General features: G+C 38.4%; 2 long non-coding RNA genes and 1 other non-coding gene across 3 annotated transcripts; 2 read left to right on the top strand and 1 right to left on the bottom strand.

Moving 5' to 3' along the window:
* The first annotated feature begins 12221 nt into the window (after positions 1 to 12221).
* Positions 12222 to 12328, top strand: LOC125597632. The gene has a single exon (XR_007331860.1). It is a non-coding gene; the product is annotated as a small nucleolar RNA R71 (small nucleolar RNA).
* A 5353-nt stretch (positions 12329 to 17681) lies between these two features.
* Positions 17682 to 18415, bottom strand: LOC125597608. The gene is made up of 2 exons (XR_007331843.1): positions 18320 to 18415; positions 17682 to 18232 (listed from the first exon to the last, which is right to left on the bottom strand). It is a non-coding gene; the product is annotated as an uncharacterized LOC125597608 (long non-coding RNA).
* A 3756-nt stretch (positions 18416 to 22171) lies between these two features.
* Positions 22172 to 24602, top strand: LOC125597621. The gene is made up of 2 exons (XR_007331849.1): positions 22172 to 23836; positions 23944 to 24602. It is a non-coding gene; the product is annotated as an uncharacterized LOC125597621 (long non-coding RNA).
* The last annotated feature ends 1498 nt before the right edge of the window (positions 24603 to 26100 follow it).

The raw sequence follows: 26100 nt of genomic DNA on the forward strand, positions 1-26100 counted from the left end.
TAATCATAGGTAAAGTCATCTGGTTGCGATAAAAATGAACCATATATTACATGTGTAAAATCTGAGAACATACTACATCACTATTCTAACATAGTAGATATTCAAAAATTTATATTTTTTGCTTGAAATCAGTGAGCTTGCACTTTTTATTAACAATTAAGTTCTAAGTCACAGTATTAGAAATTCCTTATGGTATTTAGAAATTCTTTATGGTATTTAGAATCAATATGAGTTGATGCCACTTATTTTGATGACTGCTACCCATTGTAGAACAATCCTCGAAAAGTAGCAAAAAAGGCCTCAAAAGTTTACATCAACTTTTATGTAATGCTAAATCTGAAGTGTTTATAAACTTTAAAAACTATTAATAATAAATAATAACTGTAAAACAGATTCTATAATTTTTTTATGAAAAGGAAAAATTATACTCCCTCGGTTTTTTAATATAGGTCGTTTTAGACAAAAAATTTTGTTTCAGATTATAAGTCGTTTTCGGTTTTCTATGTAAAATTTATTAATAATTAATGTTGTATGACCAATGGTAATATATCTTCTATTTTTCTATTGGTTGAATTGTGGTTAGGTAAATAATTAATGATGTTTTTGTTTAGAAAATATAAGAAATTAATGGTTTTCTTAATCTACGTGCATACCTGTAAAACGACTTATATTAAAAAACGGAGGGAGTATACTTTATTTCACATTCATTACCAGTGATTATTAATTTGATTATCTTCTTATGTTTCATATTTTTAAGCATAACTATCTTTTTTATGATCGACCCATGTTCAGCGTTCGTATTTCTGTGTTTCTTTGTCATCGATTTCTTTGTTTTTCATTCTCTTATAGCCATTAATAGGCTATAAACAAACAGACTTCTTTATTTTTGTCTGTTATTTTTTATAAGATTTATTATGTGATGTTTTTCCGAAGTTTGTGTGATTTATTAATCTAGATGGAAGTGATAATGTAATTTTTGGGTATCTACCTATATCAGATGGGTTTGATAATTTTTCTGGTAATTATATTATATTTTAGGTGAGCAATTAGAGTGGACATATTTGATTATAAGCTAATTGTGGGTTGCCAAAAAAAAGAAGCTAATTGTGGATGTGTTTTATTTGTTTCTTTTTGTTATTTTTCTAGTGTTTAATGCGATATGTGTTATTATATTGTTAATATTTCATCTTAAAATTGTAGTTCTATATTTTGTGCTACTCAGTGGTGTTTTTGGTTTGGTTGTTGATGTTAGGAGTTTTCAAGGCTCCTAAGACAAATGTTGTAGTATAAATGATTGTCGAACCAGTTCTGAGAGATATCAAAGCACCGAGAATGCAAGTAATCACTTAATCTAAGTGCAACCAATGATTTAGATGGGTTTTTAAACTATGACTAATTAAAAGGAATAACTAAATGATACTTTCTTAACTATTGGAAAAGAGAACTCATGGATATAGGGATTAGACCTCGGGTGATCAATTTTCGAACTAAAGATGGCAAACGATCAATCAATCTATTAACCTTAAGCTTAGACGCAATCCTAAACAAACTCTATGTCTAGATGAATGTTCATTTACTAAACACAATTCAAACATCAAATGTCTTTGGTTGAATATATGAAAGCAATCATTACTAACAAGTCTATTAGCTATCTTAGCATCTCTAACAACAAATGTCTTTGGCAGAGCATGCTAAAAGCCTAGGAGAGTTGTCTCGGGCATTTCATCGAACACCTTTCGGGTGAGAAATGCCTAAGGATCAACAATTGAGTGGCCAACTCAGAAGATGCTTTATGTTCACTCTACTAGCAAGGAAATATGAATGATCTACACTAAAACATCCTAGTTCTAACCTAATCACCCTTAATCTCCCTAACCCATGAATTCAAAAGGTGATTACTCACTAATCTCCATGATCCCTCTTAAACCCATGTTGGATTTCAGATTAATCATGTAGAGAAATACAAGAAATAAAAGGAACACAGAATTTCAATAACAAAATTGATCAATTGATTCAAAGAGATCACTTTCCAAAGGTTTTTGGTGGTTTTTCTAAGAACAAAGATGATCTGCCTCCTGGTGGCTTACAGAGTAATAAAACATAGGTTTAGAAAACAAAAACGTGCATAATGAAATGACAAAAAGGCCCTTGAGAAAACATGAATTCGAGCATATAGGCGACGCGCAGCGACCTCGGCAAGTCGCTCCAGCACGTCGCTCTGGGCTTCGGGAGCGACCTCAGGGTGTCGCTGCGAGAGGTCGCTCCGGCTTCAGTTTTGAGCTCTGTTTCGTCAGAAGAGCGAGCGACTTCAGGACGTCGCTCCAACGTGGTCGCTCCGAGAGGTAAGGCACAGCGACTTCAGGACGTCGCTCCGGTTAGGTCGCTCCGGTGGGTTGCTCGTCCGCTGATCACTTTAAACACTTCTTTTGAGCTCCAAATGCACCCAAACGTCTCCAAGAACTCCATATGATACTCCAATACCTGATAAGGACTCATGTATGCAAAATGCAACCTAAACATGACTAAATCCTAATCTATATGATCAAAATGCATATGGATGGATGGATAAAACAATGGAAATATGCATGATATCAACTCCCCCAAACTTGTTCTTTGCTTGTCCACAAGTGAACTTTCTAGAACTCATAGGGAGAGAGATTTGAAGGTGGGAGCTCATAGCCAAAAGAAACACCACTAGCAAATATAATTAGCACACTCTCTTATTACACTCTAGCTTCTCTAGGCCTATCTCAACTCCTTTTGTCCCTACACTCATCATCAAGCATCCACACATTCAAATCAACCAACTCTCACATTCATTAAGCACAAAACATCAGGTGAATTCTTGCAAATGGTCCGTTGGTCCAAGTCATTTGGTTGGGTAAGGGAAGGCTTTTATTCAAGTGATTCAAGAGGTTCAAAACATATGATCTTTAAGGTGGTTTACTCTCAAAACAAATAGCCTTGACATTGCACATAATATATCTAAGAAAGGGACCAACTCATGCATACAATGCTCAATCTCCATTGTTCTACCCTTTTCCCAAACATACAATTACACGATCATTCCCAAATGTCAAACCCAACTCACATCTCTCACCAAAAGATCTTAAGAACTTTAACTCTTTCTTTTTGAAATCTACAAGGGATTTTTCTACAACCTCAAAACATTTCTTAGCTCTTAACAACTTTGCTAGCCCCCTTTTCTTTCTTTTCTTTTTTTTTTTTTTCGATTTCTTTTCTTTTTTTTTTTTTTTATTTTTTTTTTTTTTTAGGTTGGGGGCCAAGACTTTTCAAAACTAGAGCTAGAGGTTCTCTACTTATCCCAGAAAATCAATTCACTTAAGCACAAGAGTCTATCCTTTTTATTTTTTATTTCTCCCAAATCATGATCACAACACTCACCCTCCCACCTATAGCTAGACAATAGAGTGTCCAATCTAGCAAAAATGAAGATCAAGCATTGTCGTTCCCGATACTCTCAACATTATGCGCATGTAAGACTTTCCGAAGAAGGCCTCACTCATCAAACAATGAAAGCTTAAAAGGAAGGAAAGGTTTTGGGAGTGGTCTACCACTAGAGTTTGTCAAAAAGATTGGCATAAAAGATGTGACAACTCCAGTGTGTATAGCCATGACTCAGTACACAAGGGACCCTAAGCAAGAAGCATTAAGTTCATTCATTTCTAATAAGGTTGTAGTTGGCTTCAAAGACTGAGTTTCAGCAATCAACAAGTTTCAAGAAGAGTTTTCAAGGCTCGAAACATACAAGTCTTTTCGAGAGGTGCATGGCTACTCAATGGTGCAACGTAGTGTTCTTTACAAGGCATTTAAAATCATTGCTCCCAATGCAAGTGAATGCAACCTATATGCTCTAGACTCTCCTAATGGTGCAAATGATGCAAACTAAATGAAAAATCTTTTTTTTTTTTTTTTTTATGCAAATAGGTGTGCAATGCATGACTCAAATGAAACACAATCAAAGCAAACATGATCAAATGCTTGGTACCTCCCCCAAACTTGAGTTACACAGTCTCTGTGTTGTCAAAGAAAGAAGGAGATACCGAGAAGAAAACTAATATGCAAAAAATGAAATGGTATATACAAGGGAGAGAAAGAAGTACCTCCTATGGATAATAGGTGGGGGCAGATGCCCCAGCATCGTCGTCGTCAGGAGGGAAGGTGGTGTAGTAACCACCGGATGCTGAACCGGAGCCTCCATACCATGGCTGGCTCTCAACCTCGTCAATCTCGTGCTCACTGTCAGAAGAAGCGAGGGATGGGGATTTGTTGCCGGAAGTGGAAGGTTGAGTGGGTGGGTTCCTCCACTTACGCTGAAGCTGCGCAGCAGTGAGGGGGAAGCCAAGAGCATCAGGCGGGGGTGGGGGCTGGGGGTTTGAGGTGTTCGCGAAAGCGAAATCGGCTGAGCTACATCCAGCTATTCCTCCCCTAGTTAAGACATCAGCTACTTTCTTCATGAACTTGGCTGAAGTCTTTGCCTGCTTCTTCACAGTCTTGCTGAGCGCCTTGCACTTATCCTTCAGCTTTTCTATCGTTCTGTCCTGAGCTTTGTTCCACCTCTGGAGACGACCAATGTGGTCATGAGCATCACGGAGAGCTCCAGGGGGAAGGACTCCGTCATGGGGCTTGAAGTAGTAGCGCGGAGGTCCATAGATATGCTCAGACGTGTCTGCAACAGGCGGGTCAGGTTGCGTAGGGACACTCCTTCTCCTTGATGAAGCTGCTTGAATTGGATCGAGAGGCCCGTGTTCTCCGAGAAAGTACTCCTGGGGAATGTTGAAGCTGACAGCTCCTGGTATCTCTAAACTCGTCAGGTTCCGGTTTGGAAGAACCACCTCGACTGGCTTGCCCTGCAAGTAGTAGTGGTAGACGTAGTCCTTCCCATACATCCCACTGAAATAGGTGGCAATCCTCAAGTAGGTGCCATCAATGAACCTAGGCCCCGCTGCGTCCTTTCCCAAGGGAACATTCAGAAATTGGAGCAGTGGTGTGATCATTCCGCCTATCCCCATCTTTGGGCGCGAATCAGTGGTGTACCACGCCCAGTCTCTGTAGTGTTCGAGACGGCCCACAAAGAAACTGACCATCCCAAAGGTAGCATAGATATCAGTGCTGGGAAGGGGTAACACTCCAGGTTGAGCGTAAGGACGGATAGCCGGACAGAGCAGTCGCATGTCTTCCTCAGTAACATTACCAGCTTGCTTCCGTGGGTAGAAAGCATGGACTAGCAATCTGTGGAGGTAGCGTACAGACGGGTGTCGGATGTGTGAGTTCTTGTCAGCCCCGGTAGAGTGCCTGTTTCCAGTGATCAACTTCCAAAGCTCTGTGGGGAGGTTCTCACACTTGGGAAGTGAGTGGTCTTCTAGGTCTTGGAACCCCATGACCCTCCCAATGTCCTTGAAGTTCATGTTGTATTCCCTTCCATTGACCTTGAACGTGATTTTTCCCCATCCTTGCCTCACATGCGCCGTGTCGTGGTAAGTGACCACAAGAGAGGATAGGAACTGACAAGTGACATCCTTGTAGAAAGGATAAGCCATGGTGAGGAGTTTCGGCATCTTCAAATGTCCCAGCATTGCCTCAATATCAGAGTCTAGACCCAACTCCTTCAGCAAATCGAGGTCGGCGAACCTGGTTGGAGCCCAGGTGACTCCATTCTTCAAATGATCATACAGCTCCTCTACAGATGGAGTTTTCGCCCTGTCTCGATCAACAGCAACCCCTTTGCCCTTTGACATCTTGGCTTTCTTCGTAGGTGCTGGCTCATCATCACTCTCAGTTTCACCTTCCTCATGGGTGGGAACTGCTACACTTTTCCCTGCCCTCTTCTCGTGTTCTTTCGATTTCCTTGCAGCCAACGTCTGCTGTCGCACAGTCCTCTGCGTCCCTGAGCCAGTTGGCTCGCTGGTTAAAGCTTTTCCTCTTAGTGCAAACTCTTGATTTCGGCTTCTTGCCTCTCAGCTTCCAACCTGCCCTTTGTCTTCTTAACCATTTTCACCTGAAAAGTTACAAACTTGGAAAGGGATAAGTAGATGGAAGTGAAGAAAAAGAAGACTTTGCAAGCGAACATTTTGCAAGAATGAACTTAACAAATGAATTTTTCAGTTTAAACTCAAGTTCAACACAATGCAACAATGTAACATCTTAGCGCATCTAGTACACCCGCAAACACACTCAATTAAGGTCAAATTCGAAAAATCCCTAATTCCATGAACCCTAATTTTGCCAAAGTGCAAATTAAACTCAATTCCACCATTAATTCAACAACCCAACATGATAGATAAACTTTCCCTAGTCTATTTCACCACAATCTAGCAAGAACAGGACCAAATTTCGACTTTCAAATTCTAGGGTTCATGGACCTACGAATTTGAATTTAAAACTCAATACCTTGCTCTGGATGAAAGGAAATGGGAATGGGTGGTGAGGAATAGACTACAGGGGCGAAAGCTTGGATTTAGAAAGAAGAAGCAGTTGATTTGGGTGAGAATTGAGAAAGTTTTGGGGATTTTGGTGTGGATGAGTTTGAGAGAGTTTGTGAGTTTGTGAGAGGAGGGGAGAGGGATAGAGTTGGAGTCGCAGGGTTGGGGTAGGTTTAGGGTCGTCTGGTTCGGTTTAGGGTGGTCTAGGGTCGGTTTACTTGAATCAAACCGGGGTTTAGAGTTAGGAAACTTACCTGGACCGGGTCGGGAGCGACGTGAGGGTGTCGCTGGGAGAGGTCGCTCCCGAGTCGTTTCCTCGCGTCGTGTTTCGACAAAACGCGAGCGACCTTGAAGTGTCGCTCTAGAAACCTCGCTCTGGCTGGAGCGACTTCAAGGTGTCGCTCTAGGACGTCGCTCCGGGTCAGTTTTTGAGCTCCGTTTCGTCGAAAACGCGAGCGACTCCGAGGTGTCGCTCCCATAATGTCGCTCCCAGCTGGAGCGACCCTTCGGCCTCGCTCCGAGACCTCGCTCTGAGGCGATTTTTTTTCGATCCGACGACGAAACCGCGAGCGACTTGGAGGTGTCGCTCCCGAAACCTCGCTCCCAGCTGGAGCGACCTTGAGGTGTCGCTGTGAGACCTCGCTCCCACACACGACTCCTGCTCTAAAAATGAATCGATCAGGTACCTGCATGCAATTTTTCTCTCTTTTTTTTTTTTTATGCAATAAGATGAAAAACACCAATGCAATATATACAAGGATACGCATGGGACTTCCTCCCAAGTGAGCTTGTTTTAAGTCCCGAGCTTGACTTTGCCTCCTTTTAGATTAGGCCGGGGTAGGATCAGACAGTGGAGTTGAAACCCCATCTTCCTCTGGTGCAGTAGCCATGTAGAGCTTAACCCTTTGTCCATTGACTGTGAAGTCTCTTCCATCAGTGCTCCACAAAACTATTGCTCCATATGGTCTAACCTCCTTGACCTTGAAAGGACCGGACCACCTTGACTTAAGCTTTCCTGGAAACAACTTCAGCCTAGAGTTGTAGAGAAGAACTTGGTCTCCTTCTTTAAACTCTCTCTTCAGGATGTTCTTGTCATGGAAAGCCTTAGTCTTCTCCTTGTAGATTCTTGAGTTCTCGAAAGCATCCATTCTTATCTCATCAAGCTCGTGTAGCTGAAAGAGCCTTTTCTCCTTGGCACTCTTGATGTCAAAGTTCAGCAACTTTATTGCCCATAGTGCCTTGTACTCAAGCTCCACTGGCAAATGGCAAGCTTTCCCATACACTAGGTTGAAAGGTGTGGTGCCCAGTGGTGTCTTGTACGCTGTCCTATAAGCCCAAAGTGCATCGTCAAGCTTATTGGACCAATCCTTCCTTGTAATCCCCACAATCTTCTCCAGAATAGATTTGATCTCCCTGTTAGAAATCTCAACTTGGCCACTTGTTTGGGGATGATAAGGAGTTGCCACCTTGTGCTTCACACCGTTCTTCTTGAGAAGTCCCTCAAGCAGTTTGTTAATGAAGTGGGAACCTCCATCACTGATTACAACTCTTGGAACTCCAAACCTTGGGAAGATGATGCTCTTGAACATCTTGATTACAACTCTAGCATCATTGGTGGGGCTTGCAATGGCTTCCACCCATTTGGAGACATAATCAACAGCCACAAGGATATATTTGTTGCCCAAGATGATGGAAATGGTCCCATGAAGTCAATACCCCAGACATCAAACACTTCAACTTCAAGGATTGGATTTTGAGGCATCTCATTCCTCTTGGTGATGTTTCCTCTTCTTTGGCAAGAATCACACTTCGAAACAAAGGCTTGTGTATCCTTGAACATGTGTGGCCACCAGAATCCAGCTTGTAATACTTTTGCAACTGTCTTGAAGGTGGCAAAGTGTCCTCCATAGGATGATCCATGACACTGTGCAAGGATCCCATCAATCTCCTCATTTGCAACCACTCTCCTATAAAGCTGATCTTTGCAGAGAATGTAGAGGTAGGGCTCGTCCCAGTAATATCTTTTCACATCCTTGTAGAACTTCTTCTTGGCATAGCCTACAAGATTCAAAGGTTCTCTCCTGTGGCTAGGTAGTTAACCAAATCAGCATACCAAGGTTCTTTCTCCTCTGTTGCTTTGACCTCTTCCAGCTTCCTACCAGTCTCACAAACTGCTATCACTGCTTCGATAGCCATGATCTGCTCTTCAGGAAGTCCTTCGTCAATAGGGATACCAGACTCTACCCTCAACCTGGACAAATGATCAGCTACTCCATTCTCAACTCCAGGTTTGTCCTTGATCTCCATATCAAACTCTTGGAGCAAAAGGATCCACCTCAAAAGCCTGGGTTTTGCATCCTTCTTGGCCAAAAGGTGTCTCAAGGCAGCATGATCTGTGTAGACAATGACTTTAGACCCAACCAAGTAGCTCCTGAACTTCTCAAAGGCAAAAACAATTGCCAGCATCTCCTTCTCTGTTGTGGCATACTTCATCTGGGCATCATTGAGGGTTTGGCTGGCATAATAGATCACATGGGTTTTGCCATTTTTCTTCTGCCCCAGAACAGCTCCCACAGCATAGTCACTGGCGTCACACATGATCTCAAAAGGGAGATCCCAATCAGGTGGCTGGACAATTGGGGCACTAACGAGTTCACCCTTCAGCTTCTTGAAAGCTTGTAGACATTCCACATCAAAACTGAAGGTAGCTTCCTTGCACAGCAACCTGGTCAAAGGTCTAGTGATCATGGAGAAGTCCTTGATGAACCTCCTGTAGAATCCAGCATGACCAAGAAAACTCCGGATGTCTTTCACTGTCTTTGGTGGAGGCAGACCAACCATAACATCGATTTTGGCTTTATCCACCTCAATCCCCTTCTCTGAAATCTTGTGTCCTAGCACAATCCCTTCTTTGACCATGAAGTGACACTTCTCCCAATTCAGCACAAGGTTGGTGTCTTCACATCTCTGTAGGACCCTGCACAAATTTGACAAACAAGCAGAAAACGAAGATCCGTAGACAGAGAAATCATCCATGAATACCTCCACAACATCCTCAATCAGATCAGAGAAAATTGACATCATGCACCTTTGAAAGGTAGCTGGAGCATTACATAGACCAAATGGCATCCTTCGATATGCAAAGGTGCCATAGGGACATGTGAATGTCGTTTTCTCTTGATCATTGGGATGTATGGGGATTTGGAAAAATCCTGAGTATCCATCAAGGAAACAATAGAATGGGTGATTTGCAAGTCTCTCAAGCATCTGATCAATAAATGGTAGTGGAAAATGATCCTTTCTAGATGCAGAGTTTAGTTTTCGGTAATCAATGCACATTCTATGACCTGTGATGGTTCTTGTTGGTATCAATTCATCCTTGTCATTCTTGATCACAGTGATACCACCTTTCTTTGGTACAACATGCACAGGTGATACCCATTTAGAATCTGAGATAGGGTAAATAACACCAGCATCTAGGAGTTTAAGAATCTCTTTCTTTACAACATCCTTCAGGTTAGGATTTAACCTTCTTTGATGCTCGATAGAAGTCATTGATTCATCCTCAAGATGTATCCTATGCATGCACAAAGAGGGTGATATCCCCTTGATGTCATCTAGTGAGTAACCTATTGCCTTTCTAAATCTTTTAAGTGTTTTCAAAAGTTCAGATAGCTCATTCTCAGTAAGTTCACTACTCACAATGACAGGGTAAGTTTCATTAGGACCAAGGAATGCATACCTTACACCATGGGGAAGAGGTTTAAGCTCCACTTTAGGTGCCTTTAGTTCACTCCAGTCATCCTGCTGGTTGTCCTCTCGTTGAGTGACTGAGACTTGTTGGTGAACCATCTGTGGAAGCTCCTCGTACTGGTCCTTACTGAAAAACGCCTGGTGTGAATCCAGCATCATCCCATAGGCAGTACTCTCCAGGTTCTCAATCACCTCAGCCTCTTTCTCTACAGTTAAAGCATGCTGTAGAGGGTCCTCTAGTGACAACTCTTCAAGGAGTTCATCAGCAAGGGCATCCATCTCTTCGATGTAGAACACTTGTCCTTGAACTGTTGGCCTCCTCATTACTTCCTTGATGTCGAAATGCAGAACGTGCCCTTTACCCAGATGGAGATCAATCTTGCCTTCTTTACATTAACAATAGCTCCTGCTGTGGCTAAGAAAGGTCTTCCAAGGATTAAAGGATCTTGAGCTTCTTCACCCATTTCAAGCACCACAAAGTCTGTAGGGATCTCATAATTTCCAACCATCACTGGGAGGTCCTCTAAGATACCCACAGGGTACTTCACTGAACGATCAGCCAATACCAGAGAAAGTCTACACTTCTTGTACTGAGTGAAACCCAGCTTCTTAGCAACAGATAGGGGCATCAAGCTGACACTAGCTCCCAAATCGCAGAGACATCTATCAAATACCATAGGCCCAAGAGCGCAAGGTAATGTGAAGCATCCAGGATCTTCTAGCTTCTTTGGAATGACCAGCCTCTGAATGATAGCACTGCACTCATGAGTGAGAATCACCATGCCCTCCATCTCTTTCTTCTTTGCAGCTACAGCATCTTTGAGGAACTTGCTGTATTGAGGGATCAGCATGAAAGCATCTATAATGGGCATTGTGACTTGGACTTCACTCATTTGCTTGTCAAACAAAGCTTTGTACTTCTCTAGCAGCTGCCTCTTGAATCGACCTGGGAATGGAAGCTTGGGTTCATAGGCAGGAGGAACAAAAGAGTTTTCACTTGCAGGAGTGACGACTTCACCATCTTTAACTGTTTTCTTCTCTTCTCCAACCTTTCCTTTTCCTTTTGCTTCCACTATCTTTTCCAAGATCTCGTCATTGATCTTCTCATCAACAATCACCACTTCATCATCTATGGTGATGGCAACCCCCTCACTTTGTTTCTCAGCATCCTTGGTGAGAGTTCTCTGAGGTAACTCCTTACCACTCCTGAGAGTGATAGCTTTCATGGTTTCCTTGGGGTTTTGCTCAGATTTTCCAGGTAGAGAACCTTGTTGGCGATTTTGTTGAGTGTTCATGGCAGCAAACTGGTTCTCCAAAGCTCTGAACTTGTTGTTGAGCTCATTGTAGCTCCCATCAATCTTTGAGTGAAGATTCTTCAACTCATAGCCAACATGCTTCTCACTTCTTGTTTGAGACTCCAGGATTTGTTTCAGTAGAGCATCAGTGCTGCTGACTTGAGGAGTGGAGGTAGAGGGATTAGATTGTTGTTGGGAAGAATGGTTGCCCTTGTTGTTGAAACCAGGAGGAGGGTTCTGCTGAGGTTGATAGCTGCCTTGCTGATTGTTCCGAGGCTGATAACCACTCTGCTGGTTGTTGGAATAGGACTTCTGTTGGTAGTTGTTGTACTGAAAGTTGGGTTCTTTCTTGTACCAGCTACCATTGTTGTTGATGAAACACAGCTCTTCCTGACCTTCCAAACCCTCAACTTCATGGACAACAGCTGGTGTCTCTTGGCTTGGGTTGCCGACAAAGTGCAGCTGCTCTTGGGTAGCTTTATCAGCAAGGAGGATGTCTATCTTATCCTGTAGAGCTTTCAACTCCTTCCTCGTTTGCTTATCCTCAGTTCTACTGCTTCTGTCGTGGTCTCCACTGTAGACTGCATCACTCTTAACCATGTTGTCAACCAGCTCCTCTGCATCCTCCTCAGTTCTCCCCAAGAAGAACCCATTACTAGCTGTATCCAGTCTGGCTCTGTACTTAGGGAGAGCACCACGGTAGAATGTGCTCAGCAAGCTCTCCTTAGAGAAACCATGGTGTGGGCATTGAGCTTGATAGCCCTTGAATCTCTCCCAGGCTTCACTGAAACCTTCCAAGCCCTTCTGTTGAAAGCTGGAGATCTCGTTTCTCAGCTTAGCAGTTCTTGAAGTAGAGAAGAACTTCTCCAAGAATGCTTTCTTGCAGTCATCCCAAGTGGTAATGGAGTCGCTGGGTAGAGACTTCTCCCACTGACGTGCCTTATCTCCCAAAGAGAAAGGGAATAGCTTGAGCTTTAAGGCATCTTCGGACACACCATTGGTTTTTGACAACCCACAGTAGCTGTCGAACCTGTCCAAGTGATCAAATGGATCCTCTAGAGCCAAGCCATGATACTTGTTGTTCTCGATCACGTTGAGGAGTCCTGACTTGATCTCAAAGTTGTTGGCTGCCACAGCGGGTGCTCGGATTCCCAATCTATGACCATGAATGTTTGGACGGTCGTAAGTGCCAATGGGTCGAGCTGCTCGCTGTTGGTTAGGTGGGCCATTGTTGTTAGCGCCATTGACGCCTGCATCTTCTTGATGAACGTCTCCCATGTCAGTGTTCAGTCTCTGCAATTGAGCCTGATGTTCTTCTTCTCTTCTCTTTCTAGCACACTCTCTCTCTAAAGCCCTGATGTCTGCTGCTCTTGGAACTAGGTTTGATGGACCCCTGCTCCTCAAGTTCATACACCTGTAGATTAAAGGGAGGTGAAGAAGAGTCAGTAACAAAAGAAAATAAAAATGACTTAGTCTCAAGCAATTGACTAAATCTCAATGTTTAAATCTACTCAGAATTTGGCAACGGCGCCAATTTGATGTTAGGAGTTTTCAAGGCTCCTAAGACAAATGTTGTAGTATAAATGATTGTCGAACCAGTTCTGAGAGATATCAAAGCACCGAGAATGCAAGTAATCACTTAATCTAAGTGCAACCAATGATTTAGATGGGTTTTTAAACTATGACTAATTAAAAGGAATAACTAAATGATACTTTCTTAACTATTGGAAAAGAGAACTCATGGATATAGGGATTAGACCTCGGGTGATCAAGTTTCGAACTAAAGATGGCAAACGATCAATCAATCTATTAACCTTAAGCTTAGACACAATCCTAAACAAACTCTATGTCTAGATGAATGTTCATTTACTAAACACAATTCAAACATCAAATGTCTTTGGTTGAATATATGAAAGCAATCATTACTAACAAGTCTATTAGCTATCTTAGCATCTCTAACAACAAATGTCTTTGGCAGAGCATGCTAAAAGCCTAGGAGAGTTGTCTCGGGCATTTCATCGAACACCTTTCGGGTGAGAAATGCCTAAGGATCAACAATTGAGTGGCCAACTCAGAAGATGCTTTATGTTCACTCTACTAGCAAGGAAATATGAATGATCTACACTAAAACATCCTAGTTCTAACCTAATCACCCTTAATCTCCCTAACCCATGAATTCAAAAGGTGATTACTCACTAATCTCCATGATCCCTCTTAAACCCATGTTGGATTTCAGATTAATCATGTAGAGAAATACAAGAAATAAAAGGAACACAGAATTTCAATAACAAAATTGATCAATTGATTCAAAGAGATCACTTTCCAAAGGTTTTTGGTGGTTTTTCTAAGAACAAAGATGATCTGCCTCCTGGTGGCTTACAGAGTAATAAAACATAGGTTTAGAAAACAAAAACGTGCATAATGAAATGACCAAAAGGCCCTTGAGAAAACATGAATTCGAGCAGATAGGCGACGCGCAGCGACCTCGGCAAGTCGCTCCAGCACGTCGCTCTGGGCTTCGGGAGCGACCTCAGGGTGTCGCTGCGAGAGGTCGCTCCGGCTTCAGTTTTGAGCTCTGTTTCGTCAGAAGAGCGAGCGACTTCAGGACGTCGCTCCAACGTGGTCGCTCCGAGAGGTAAGGCACAGCGACTTCAGGACGTCGCTCCGGTTAGGTCGCTCCGGTGGGTTGCTCGTCCGCTGATCACTTTAAACACTTCTTTTGAGCTCCAAATGCACCCAAACGTCTCCAAGAACTCCATATGATACTCCAATACCTGATAAGGACTCATGTATGCAAAATGCAACCTAAACATGACTAAATCCTAATTAGGAATGGCAATTGGGACAACCCGCCCCGCCGTGGCCCGCCCCGCTGCGGTCTCTATCTCTGGCGGATCTTTGCGGGTCAGCCCGCCGTAACCCGCGGTTTGCAAACCTCTACCCAAACCCGCCCCGCTTGCTACATAGGACTTTGCGGTCCGGCCCGCGGGTAATGAAAATGCAGTCCTCATTAGTTCTCTTCTTCTCATTGACCTTGAGACATCTCAGAACTCATCGCAAATCAAACAGTTCTCAGAAAGACAGAAAAAGAAGAATGGAAGTGATGAGCTTAACTGCCCCATCTTCGCAAAGAAAATTCACTGGCTGCTTCTTAAGCGCACCAACAAGCCCACGAAGAACCACAGAGTGGTACAGAGAGTACAAGGAGAAGGCAAAAAGAAACTTCTCCAAACGTTCTTTGATTCCTTTCGATTGGAAAGATACTGTTGATGATAAACAAAAAGTTAAGAGTTTTACAAGAGTTTCCCATGATAGTTCGTGCCTCTGTTTCTCTGTTTGAAGAGCTCGTTACCGTCACTGCTGATAGTATCGCAAACAACTTGTAGTTACCAAACTTGTTGTAGAGTTGTAGACTCATAAGAGAGAATAACTGAAAACTTCAACTAGATACTACTGATGGCCTATACTAGACTATTTAATTTTTGAGTTTTGACACTAATGAATATCATGTACGTACCATAAAGATAAGCTCTAATGTAGATGAAACTAGTAGCAAACTATGGGAGAGAACAAGTTAGACAGGTTAGTAAATATTATAAGTTTATAACTATCATCATCAAGCAACTTATAAGACAAATGACAATTAACAGTAAAACTTCAAAACAATCAAAGTTTCAAACAAAACAGTTCATACATAAAAAAAACAAAACTGATAAAGACACGCGGGTCTCGAATGCCCCGCAAACCCGCGTTGACCCGCCCCGCATTGGCCCATACCCGAAATTGACAAACCCGCAAGACCCGCAATATCTCGGGCCTAAGATATGTAAGCCCAAACCCGCCCCGCAGTGGGACTTTACGGGCCATGCCCGCGGGTTAAGGTACAAATTGCCATCCCTAATCCTAATCTATATGATCAAAATGCATATGGATGGATGGATAAAACAATGGAAATATGCATGATATCAGTTGTGTCCCAGAAGGAGATGTTGTCCAAGATTGATGGTCTCTTCGTCTATAAAATATAAATGCTTGGCATCTTTACAAAATGTTGTAGTGTTAGATTTGAGAATAATTAAAAACAGCTTTAGATGCAATATCAGATGCCGTTTAATTTGACAATATAATTTTTTCTTAAATAGTTTCAAATATATATAGAAACAATTGTTCACCTAAAATTTGCTTGCTTTCTGTCGTCTCTTATTGTCACTGCTTTACGAAATTTATAGAGCAAATGTATTTTTGGAGCAATCCTGGTTACATTGGTTTACAAAAAGGACATTGGTTTTTTTTCTTTTGCCTCTTTAATACAAATACGTGAACTTGTTCTTTGTTTTGCCTTTGTCTCTTTGCTCACCCGGTGATTAGTAGATTGATTATTTTCTCTTTATGTGATCTTTGTAGTGGATAAAATCTGGAATCTCCATCATTGTTTGTTAGTTATAAGTGTAATATATAGGTAATTCACGAAATGAATCTAGATCCTATCCCTCAAAGATATAATTGAACTTGTGCATATCCAAATCAATCACAAAGTAGGTTGGTCATGTCCAAATGATCAACACGCACACACACATCAACATTAGCACAAAGCTCTGAAAATTAAATGTTCGATTAGTTATTGAAAACTAAATGAGAGATTTGTAATCCAGCCCGAATTAAATATCAGAATAACTATCGTTGTAAATTGTGAAAAAAATTGTTTGTAGTAGAACTTAGCTGAAGACTCAATATTCACCAAATCAGCCATGATCTTCGACCTTTCTCTGAATGGAACTGTAGATTATCTTCTGAATCATTCTATTTTTCCATTTTCGCAGACATAAATCTCTGCAAAAAAAAATATGGAGAGAAAAACATCCTAAGCTCGCTCCTGGTCAGGTGCTCTTGAGTCGCCACACTTAATTAAACAACCTCTGTTTTTCCTTCAGCCAGCTCGTGTATTCTATATCAAACACCACTTCTGCTGCTTTGCATTGCATTTCCTCATATGTTCACAAATTTTCAGTTTTTTTACTCTACGGATTTTTCAGTCATATAAATGAAACTGTTACGTACCAGAATGATATTGCCAGGACCAATGGGTAGTCCACGTTGCTGTTGATCTCCTCCTAGGAGAGACACTCCAATGAATACGCCCTAACCAATGTTTTTAAACCCGACCCGGACACTGAACCAGACGACTTACCGGGTCGATGGGTCATTGGGTCAACCGCGGGTTTATAAATGAATTAATTTTATTATATAATAATATATTATCTATGAAAATAAATAAAAAATAAATTTTACTATATATTCTAAATGTTTTTTAAAACATAAAATAATAGTTTAGATATATATATATATATATTTTATGTTTAAAAAGTATTTAGAAAATACTTAACTTTATTTTTTATATTTTTATTTTCCTTTGACATACAAAATATCAAAAATTACTTTAGATTATTTAAAATTTTCAGAATCTAAAAAAGTCAAGATATAAAATTCTTAAATATTTAAATATCTAATGTGAATAATAAATTAAACTTCAAATTAAAAATAAACCAAAAGTAAAAGATCATTGTAATAAATTGTCAATAGTAGAAATAAACTAACATCAAATCACATCAACTAATTTTAGTTCTCTCTACCCTTGTTCACTTCATTTTCTTCAAGTGGCATAGTGAAGATTTCATCAAAATCTAAAAATCACATATATAAAACTGAAAATGGAAAGCCTAACTTTTTTTTTGTCAAACTTCTTAATTGGAAACTTAGAATATAAAACATAATCTAAAAACTAAAAAAATGACGTAAAAGTTATTTATTGATTTAACCAGTGGTTCAACCGGTATCGGGTTCCAGGTTTTAGTGAATTTTTTCGGGTTTTTTAATTTCTAAATATTGGATTTTTCACAAAATCCAAACCGGATTTTTTCTGGATCACTGGATTTATCGGTTCAACCGCGGGTCCGGGTCGGGTTTCAAAACACTGGCCCTAACTATATAACTATCAGTAATCAAAATAGTTACTTTAAGATATTTGGTGAAATAAATAATTATATATGTACATACTTATACGGAAAGACATGTAGACTTTTTTTCTTGGGATTTGGCCTGTTGAATCTCTTGTTCTTGGTGGGTGAGTGTGATCGTACATGACTCGAGTCAAGTTGATGAACTTAACACGTAAATAATTTACCAAAGTAAATCAAGTCAATTTACTGACAACTTTTATGGGCTAAAATCATCGACATACTCTGTTCTGACAAATAGAAACCAAAATACATGAGGGTTAATTCGTGGACGATCAAGTTTACATACAGAGAAAATATCTTACCATTAGATAAACAACTAACAACTCAAGAGTCGAGAGAACAGAGAACTGTAACCACACCATCTTGAGTGTGAAGAGAATTAAGTTACTGATGGAGATGGAATCATTCCTGTCTTCCTTGCATAAAAAAATAACTGGTCCGTCTTCACCGTTCGCCTCCAGCTTATGCTTCTTCCCGATCGTGTGATGAGTCAGTCATTCACCGCTATCATTCAGCTCTATCATCATTACCGTCTCCTACCGTACACTCGTTGTAGACTCTAAACTCTGAGTCAATCAGAAACAACTCTCATGTAGCCACTGAATTACAAAAAAGATCATTGCACAAATCTGAGCAACAAAGGATTTAGCTCCGGATGCTCCTAGAGACAGGAGCGTGTTCACCCGATGATCCACAAATGTAGAAAACCTTCAGTTTTTGTTATCTACACGTTCTTCCTAATACCATGTTAGAGCTTTTTATTCCATTTTTCAATCTCAGTTTTAGGCACAACAATATTTAGCTAGGCCACCTTTATTGTCTTTGCGGCTTTGCCACCACCAGCTTGGCCTCTTCCTCAACCACCTCTAACAACACCTCCATGTTGGTTTTGGCTGCAATAATCAGTGGCTTGTTTAAGTCCTTCTGAGTGCAATCATCAAAAGGATCACTTCGCAAACTCAACTATTCTCTTGTGAATGGAAAAAACAAACAAATATCAAGACTTACCCCCAATAGAAACAGCTAGGCAGATCAGAGATGGATGAACTTGATGCGCCGATACAAATGATGAACCACAATCACTATCTCATATGGGTTCTGAAGCTTCTTAAAAGCTTCACCTAACATCTCATTCTCCATACTTTTCGGGAAGGACCAGAAAACTCAATATACGTTTTTCTTGCTTATGAGTATCTACTTAACTAATAAAGATAGAGAGACATGCACTTCAAAGAAGAAATAAAACGTATTACCTTTTCTTATATTCTCGGCTGATATAAGCCATGTGAGCACACAGCTGAGTAGTTGCGAGCACGATTCAGTAACCGAGCAACATCATCTAACTTAACTCCATGCACTATAGACTGCATACACCGTGATGATAAGGAGTGGATATTTAACGGTAGAAAAACACAGCTATAAACAAAGAAAGCGCTTTTACCTTTTATCCTTTCTTTGACTTCTCCATGTCTTTTTTCTATCTTCCTCCTTCTTTTTCTTTATGGTCTCTTCGGTTTTACACCATCATTTTTGTGCTTCTTCTAAGCCTACTAAAAGACAAAAAGGAAGCAATTTTGTAAGTTAAAATGTATGATACCAAAAAACAAAAACTTTTGCAGGAGGAAAAGGAATAGATGAAGCGTTTCAGTTTAAGAGAACCAAGAAAAATTAGGATTGTTATTAATTTATTTTTACCTTTAGATGCATAGTTTTTCACTCGTTTTAGCTTTATTCAGTGATAATGGAGTAATCTTAATTTTAAAAATCCGGGCATATAATTATCTTAGTCACCGTACACCTAGAGGACTAAGAGTCTAAGAAGCTAGAACTCACAGGAATAGACTCGAGAACTTTAGAAATGGTGGGCGTAGCAGCTTTCCCTTATACAAAAAGAAAAAACGTGGATACGCCAAGAACCTTATGGTAGAACATCCACGGTAGAATCTGATCCAATCCAGCTGATGTGCTAGTCGTGATACATATCTGTAAATTGCCCAAATCATAAAGTTACCAACTTTACAAATCCCAGAGACAGATCTGATCAAATAATTCAAATCAACAATCTCTTTGATTACAATACTTGAGGTACACATAGCAATGCCTGAATCATAAAGGCCAGAACTTTACAAAACCCCCAAAGACAGATCTGATCAAATCAACAATCTTTTGGCAAAGAACCCATTCTCGAAACACTTGAAAGCAGAGGACTTTACATTACCTTAGGCTTTAGATTGGAATCAACACCGAAGTTCCAATCACGGTAGTAAGGAAAAGAAGGGGAAGAGCTTCGAGCTAGGTTCGAGCAATCAACCCTTGCCATTGGAGGATGAAGATGAGGCAGGCGAGGAATCAATTGATTGGAGCTGGGATATAATTGAAGTTGGAAGAAGGGTTCAGAAGGGAATACGAAGGGAAACAATAACTTTTTGGAAGAAAGGTCGTCGATTGAAGAAAATAGGATGTGTCATATGATGTGTCAATTACTTATATTTTAATTGGATAATTTTTTATGCTGAGGTGGATAGACTCAATAGAACTCATATATCCCTTTTAATATAGTATAGATTTTTTGTCCATCCTCTGATTGCATACATCAATAGGCATACATATAGTACAATTATACTAGTTAATAATACAAAGACCTTAAAACATGTATTTTGAAGAATAAATACAAAATTTATGATATCTAAAGTATAAAAATCAGTAGATAAAAAAACAATAATCACGAGTTCTGGATCTCCGTCACAAAGCCGCAATGTGTATGTATGCATGACAACTGGTTCAATTAGTGATAAGATTATATAAAATATTTTAATATGGCTTTAATAAATAAAATATTCCATGGCATTGATGGTTTTGTGTTTGTATATAATCACGTGGATACTAAAAAGTTGATGAAGCACATATGAGTATGACGTGTCTATGTTGTACTATATCATTAGAAGTTTAGTCCATGTAATTAGGATTTTTCTTAGTAAAATAAATTTTCATATAAATGTGTGTGATGAACATCTGAGATTAAAAAAAAAAAAAGAACATCTGAGATAGAATGTAGTATTATATTAATCAAAGAACTATTTATAGCTTGATGTTCTAAAGAGCTTTATCTTTCTTTACTTTTCTTGCGTTAAATAAAGTTGTTATGATTGTAAAGCTAGGTTTGCGGTTCTGAACCAAACCAAACCAACAAAAATTTCTGGTTAGTTTAGTTAGTTGGGCTGTGAGTTCTGTTAATCCAGAGTGTTTATAAGAAAAAAATTGGTTTTTAGTTCAGTTTGATAATCTATTTTCTAATTTCTTTTTTAAGACCAAATTTCGACTCATACTAATTGAATTAACCAAAATTTCAGACTGAACTAACCAAAAATACTCAAAATTTAACCAAAATTTAAATAAATATAATCATAAACAAAAATTTCGGTTAGTTTCGATAAATAAATAAACACCAAGCTATTCTAATAACGAACCAAATAAATCAAAAAAATTTGGTTCAATTTTGACAAGATTTTGACCAAACCCAACTATCCGAATTCCAAACTACCAGAACTGAACTACCCCAACTACCTTAATATGCATGCCTAGATAAAGCAATGCATAAATCTACTGGTCATAAGTTTAATTTATGTTAAGAACTAAGTTGTTATTTGAGTAGACGAAATTGAAATTATGTGCATTAACAAGAAATTAAAAACCAGGATATTCATCTGTGTTACTTTTTAATGAAAATTAATTGAGATGCTAGATATTCTTATTATCGAAAGTAAAATAAAGCTCTTTTGAGCAACATTCTCTTCCATCTTTTGAACACTATTGTATTTTAGTTTTTAGTTAAAAACACACTATAGTATTTTATTAGTACTCTAAAGAGATAGAATCAATCTTTATTCTGAATCTACTTAAAAACGAGGAATATAGAATATTTGGTCAATTTATATTTTCCCGTTATAAATCTTACCAAAACGTAGAATCTTATGCGTGTTGGAAAATCAAGCATTAATTGATATCATTCTTCGTTCTTGAAAGATAGATCCGGAAAAATGTGAAAATGAAGAATGTTTTCATAATAATCCTACTTGTACGTATCAATACTTCAATAGCGAGATAATAATAATGACACTAATCTTAAGCCGCAAACAATGTTATAACATTATACAATGTCACGTTGACATTAGAATATTTTCAAAAAGAAAATCAGTTTGAGCTTTTCTCCTCTCACTACTCACTAGGTAACGCTTGGAACTTGGTATGCTATCTGGAACTTTCAGCATTAAAAAGTGAGCTCTGTGAAGTCTTTGAACACCTGAGTCCGAATATATTGTTCTTATAAAGGGTAACTAGAGGTTTTATTTATTACTTCATCCGTTACTAAAAGATTTATATTCTAGAAAAAAACTTTTGTTTCAAAAAAAATACATATTTTTTTATTTCCAATGCAATTTTTGTCAACTAATAATGAAAAATTATGAAGTTCAAGAACATTAATTACATTTTTTTAAAATTTTATTGGTTTAAAAATATAAGAAATATAAAATTACAAAAAATTAGTATGTATTTATAGCTAAATTTTAGTAATATGTTATATTAAAAAATATGAAAATTCTAAAACATGAATCTTTTAAGAACGGAGAGAGTATTTAGTACACGTATCACATATGATGTTTTGGACTTAATAATAGACACCATTTGACCATCAGAATATTTATCTTTTGATAATATATCTGGAATCTTTGGGATTGAATCAAAGGTTTTAGACTCGAATATTCACTATTCCAATGGATACCGTTTATGCCATTTGAGGAAAGTCTTCAGTTCGTTGTTTACTCATGTAAAAACTTCTATCATAAAATCTCGTCGTGCTACAACTTTATCCACAGAACAGTCAAATAGACTAATATTCTTATTTGGATTCAAATGTACCCGTTGGACCAAGTTTGAAGGATTGGGCTCGTACGGTTTGATTCTCCACTTGTGTGGGCTCTTAAAAGGCCAAGGTGGCTTGTAACTAGATACTACTGGTGCGGAGCTGAAATCAAAATTCTTTGGTAATGATGTAATCGACTGGAAATGGATATTGTGCATGATTGTTTCGTGATCTCTTTGTTTATGCTGGTGTTGGCTCATAGATCACATAGATATTCGTCTTGGATGCATCTTGATCAGTGTCTGGACAAGGGGCGCTGGTTTCGAATCCAACCCATGACATTTATGTTTTTCATGAGTTTTAAATAAATTAGTATTTAGTAGGCCATAAATATTAGGCCAAAAATTAATATTTAGTAAGTAGTATATTTTTCATGTGTTTTAAAAAAATGTGAATTTTTAAGGCCGGCTATGTGTACTACATACTATGTACTTGTCGAACACAATTTGACGAATGTGACACCATCTCATTGTGGTCATCACAAACTGCAAACAAAATAACATTTTTTTTGGTGCAACAAACAAAAAAAAAAACAAAAAAACAAAATAGCTTAGTATCAATTAATAACGCACAAAGAAAATATAGAGTACTCGTGCTAAAGAGCTACCACTTGGCCTCGTCTAGTTAATACTAGCGTTATATGATATTATCTCCAGTGTAAAATTGTTGGAAATTTTATCATTCTTTTAGTTAATTGAATATCCGGTGCATGCAAAAAGAAAAGGAGCTTTTTGAATTCGACGTTACAGACTAAATCTATCTATATTAATAAAGTAGAGTAGAAAGGCTCCTCCTGCGTCCACGTCAGCAAACCCTGTTCCTTTTCGTGACACGTGGCAGGCAATGAGAAAACTTTTTATTTTGATTCTGAATCTGTTCGTAGAGTGCAAACAGTTAACATTGAGCAATGGACTTATATTATTTTTTGGGCCCTTACAACTTTTATCATTGCGGCCCGATTTCGTTTTAGGGCTTAGTATACGCTCAAGCTCTTCCTCTTTGACGCCGTAATCCTTTCGTTCGCCATCGTCTCCGATCAGATTTGCTGTAACGCTCTCCCTTCTTAAACTCATGCTTTAATTCAATCATTAAACTTCACTCCACCTTCTCTCCCACTCAGCCTCATTTATTCAAGCTCACCAGCTGCATATGTAACAGATACAGTTTTGATCTATAAATAGGTCTTCTGGAATCGATGAATACCTACTCTGCTCAGATACCTGAAAGCCAATACTTCTTACGCATCAGCTTGAAATATTTCGTCTTCGTACGTTTTTCTCGCCAACCTGAAAGCAGGTCGTTCCTCAAACACGATAGAGATCCTATCTCCCCAGGTTCTGGAAAGCTCGGAATGTCAGAAAAGGTGGAGAGCTCATGAGTGTGGACATGCTTCTTCTCGATTAGTAGGTAAACCCGACCAGTTTATCTTTTCTTATGATTGGAAAGTGCGTTTTTCACAACCCTGAATGTGTAAAATTTGTTGTTTATTCTTCGAATGGTTTTCTCGAAGACAGCAATGACAAGGAACATTGAGATAAGAATGGCTGTAGCTACAACACAAAGGAATCATCATTAACCGAGTCATCAAATCGAGATTTACATGGTTCTTCTCGCCGGTGATTCACCGGAGCTCCAATGAGAGGCCATGGATGGTTCATGATCGTCTTCAAGTGCTCAAGCTCTCTCATTTCTGATATTAAAAGTTAGATTGTAGTGTTGTGAGTTTGTTAAGGTGAAACAGAGAGAGAGAGAGAGAGAGAAGTGAGATGAAGAAGGAGAAGAGAGTGAGCAAGTGGTGATAAACATGGAAGAATGTGAAAGCTTTGGGATTTTAATAGAGATAAAAAAAACTTTACAGGTCTTGAAATGTGATGTTTTTATAAGTAGATAGTGAACGTATCATGCGCACTATATTCTTAAGCAAATGTTTAGTTGATATTTGTTTGGGTTTGGGCTTAGAGTGTGATGATAAATTGAGCATGAGAACGAGAAGGAGCATGAAACGGAGAGTGTGACAGCAAGGGCTATTTCTGAAGTGCAAAGTGTCACGGGAGAGGTCGATAGTCACTAGAACATGCTGAGTTTATTAGAGCTGCAGTTTTTTTTGGTTTGTTTTTTTTTTTACAAAAGAGGAATGAAAGACTGTGTTTAATATGATTTTGGTTTGCAAAAATTAGTAGCAGGGAAGAGTCTGATATTAGTTTTTAAAAATAAGTTATGCGTAAGATGATTTTGGATTGCAAAATTTAGTAGCAGGGACGAGCCTGACATTAGTTTTAATAATAAGTTGTGTCTAAGATGATTTTGGTTTGCAAAAAGTAGTAGAAGGGGAGAGTCTGAAATTAGTTTTAAAATAAGTTGTGTTTAAGAGATTTTGGTTTGCCAAAAATAGTAGCTAGGAAGATGTCCGACATTAGTTTTTTAAATAAGTTATGTTCAAGAGATGCAATCTTTCGAAAATTTCTGTAAATTGAGGAATGAAAGTTGCGGTGGATGAGTCTGATTTTTTTAATTCAAGTTAAAAATAGAAAAAACTGCAAATTTTAAAAAGATTTCATAAAAATGATATTATTATTTTTAAATATCTATCTACATGAATTAGTTTTTATTATATTTGATATTATTTCTAAAATTTTCATTTTATTTTCATATTTTTTTTAAATTCTAACAATGATATCAAATTTTATAAAAATAATTTTATAGTTATACGTATAATTTCTTAACATAAAATTAGATTAAAATTTAAAGACCGGTTGAACCGGCTGGATCGATTCGACCAGTGATCCAATTAATACCGAGTCAATGTGCGTTCCATTTTTCAAAATATTGCAAAAGACTGAAATAAAATCTAATTTGTTGACTAAAAACATTTATTTATGCCTATAAAAACTATATTGTATATTTGTGATAATCATTTCCGTCACATAAATGGTTACAAATATAAATAAATTAAATTGTGAAATACAATATATACCTTCAAACAGTTATATAACTTTTATACAATTTAATGTCAAGAAAGATCTGAAAGGTTTAAGAAGAAAGACTCATCAAGTGGTAGTTAGATGATATAACAAAAATATATTTCAGACCAAAACATTTTAATGGAGTAAAAACAAACTTAATCAAATAAATATACATCAAAAATAGATAAAATATTAAATAAAAATAATTTACATTATTTACATACTTCTAAAAATGTAAATTAGCAACATCAAAATATTTACTCAGCCGTGAAAAATATGGGAAGCGTGCTTTCCCTTCCGTAAATATCATAGTAAAAATATGAGATATATATAGTTGATCCGTGCTTTCCATTCCAAAATTTTAGTCATGTTTTTGTAGTTTTTGTAATCAAATAAATATACATCGAAACTAGATAAAATATTAAATAAAAATAATTTACATTATTTACTTACTCCTAAAAATGTAAATTAGCAACATCAAAATATTTACTCAGCCGTGAAAAATATGGGAAGCGTGCTTTCCCTTCCGTAAATATCATAGTGAAAATATGAGATATATATAGTTGATCTGTGCTTTCCATTCCAAAATTTTAGTCATGTTTTCGTAGTTTTTGTATTCGTGGTTTCATTTTTAGTCATGTTTTCATATTCGTGATTTCATTTTTAGATGATCCGTTACTAATTTACTTTTTTAAATTTACTGATTCT

Source organism: Brassica napus, unplaced genomic scaffold (genome assembly GCF_020379485.1).
Source record: "Brassica napus cultivar Da-Ae unplaced genomic scaffold, Da-Ae ScsIHWf_1506;HRSCAF=2102, whole genome shotgun sequence".
In the NCBI taxonomy this organism is placed as follows: Eukaryota; Viridiplantae; Streptophyta; class Magnoliopsida; order Brassicales; family Brassicaceae; genus Brassica; species Brassica napus.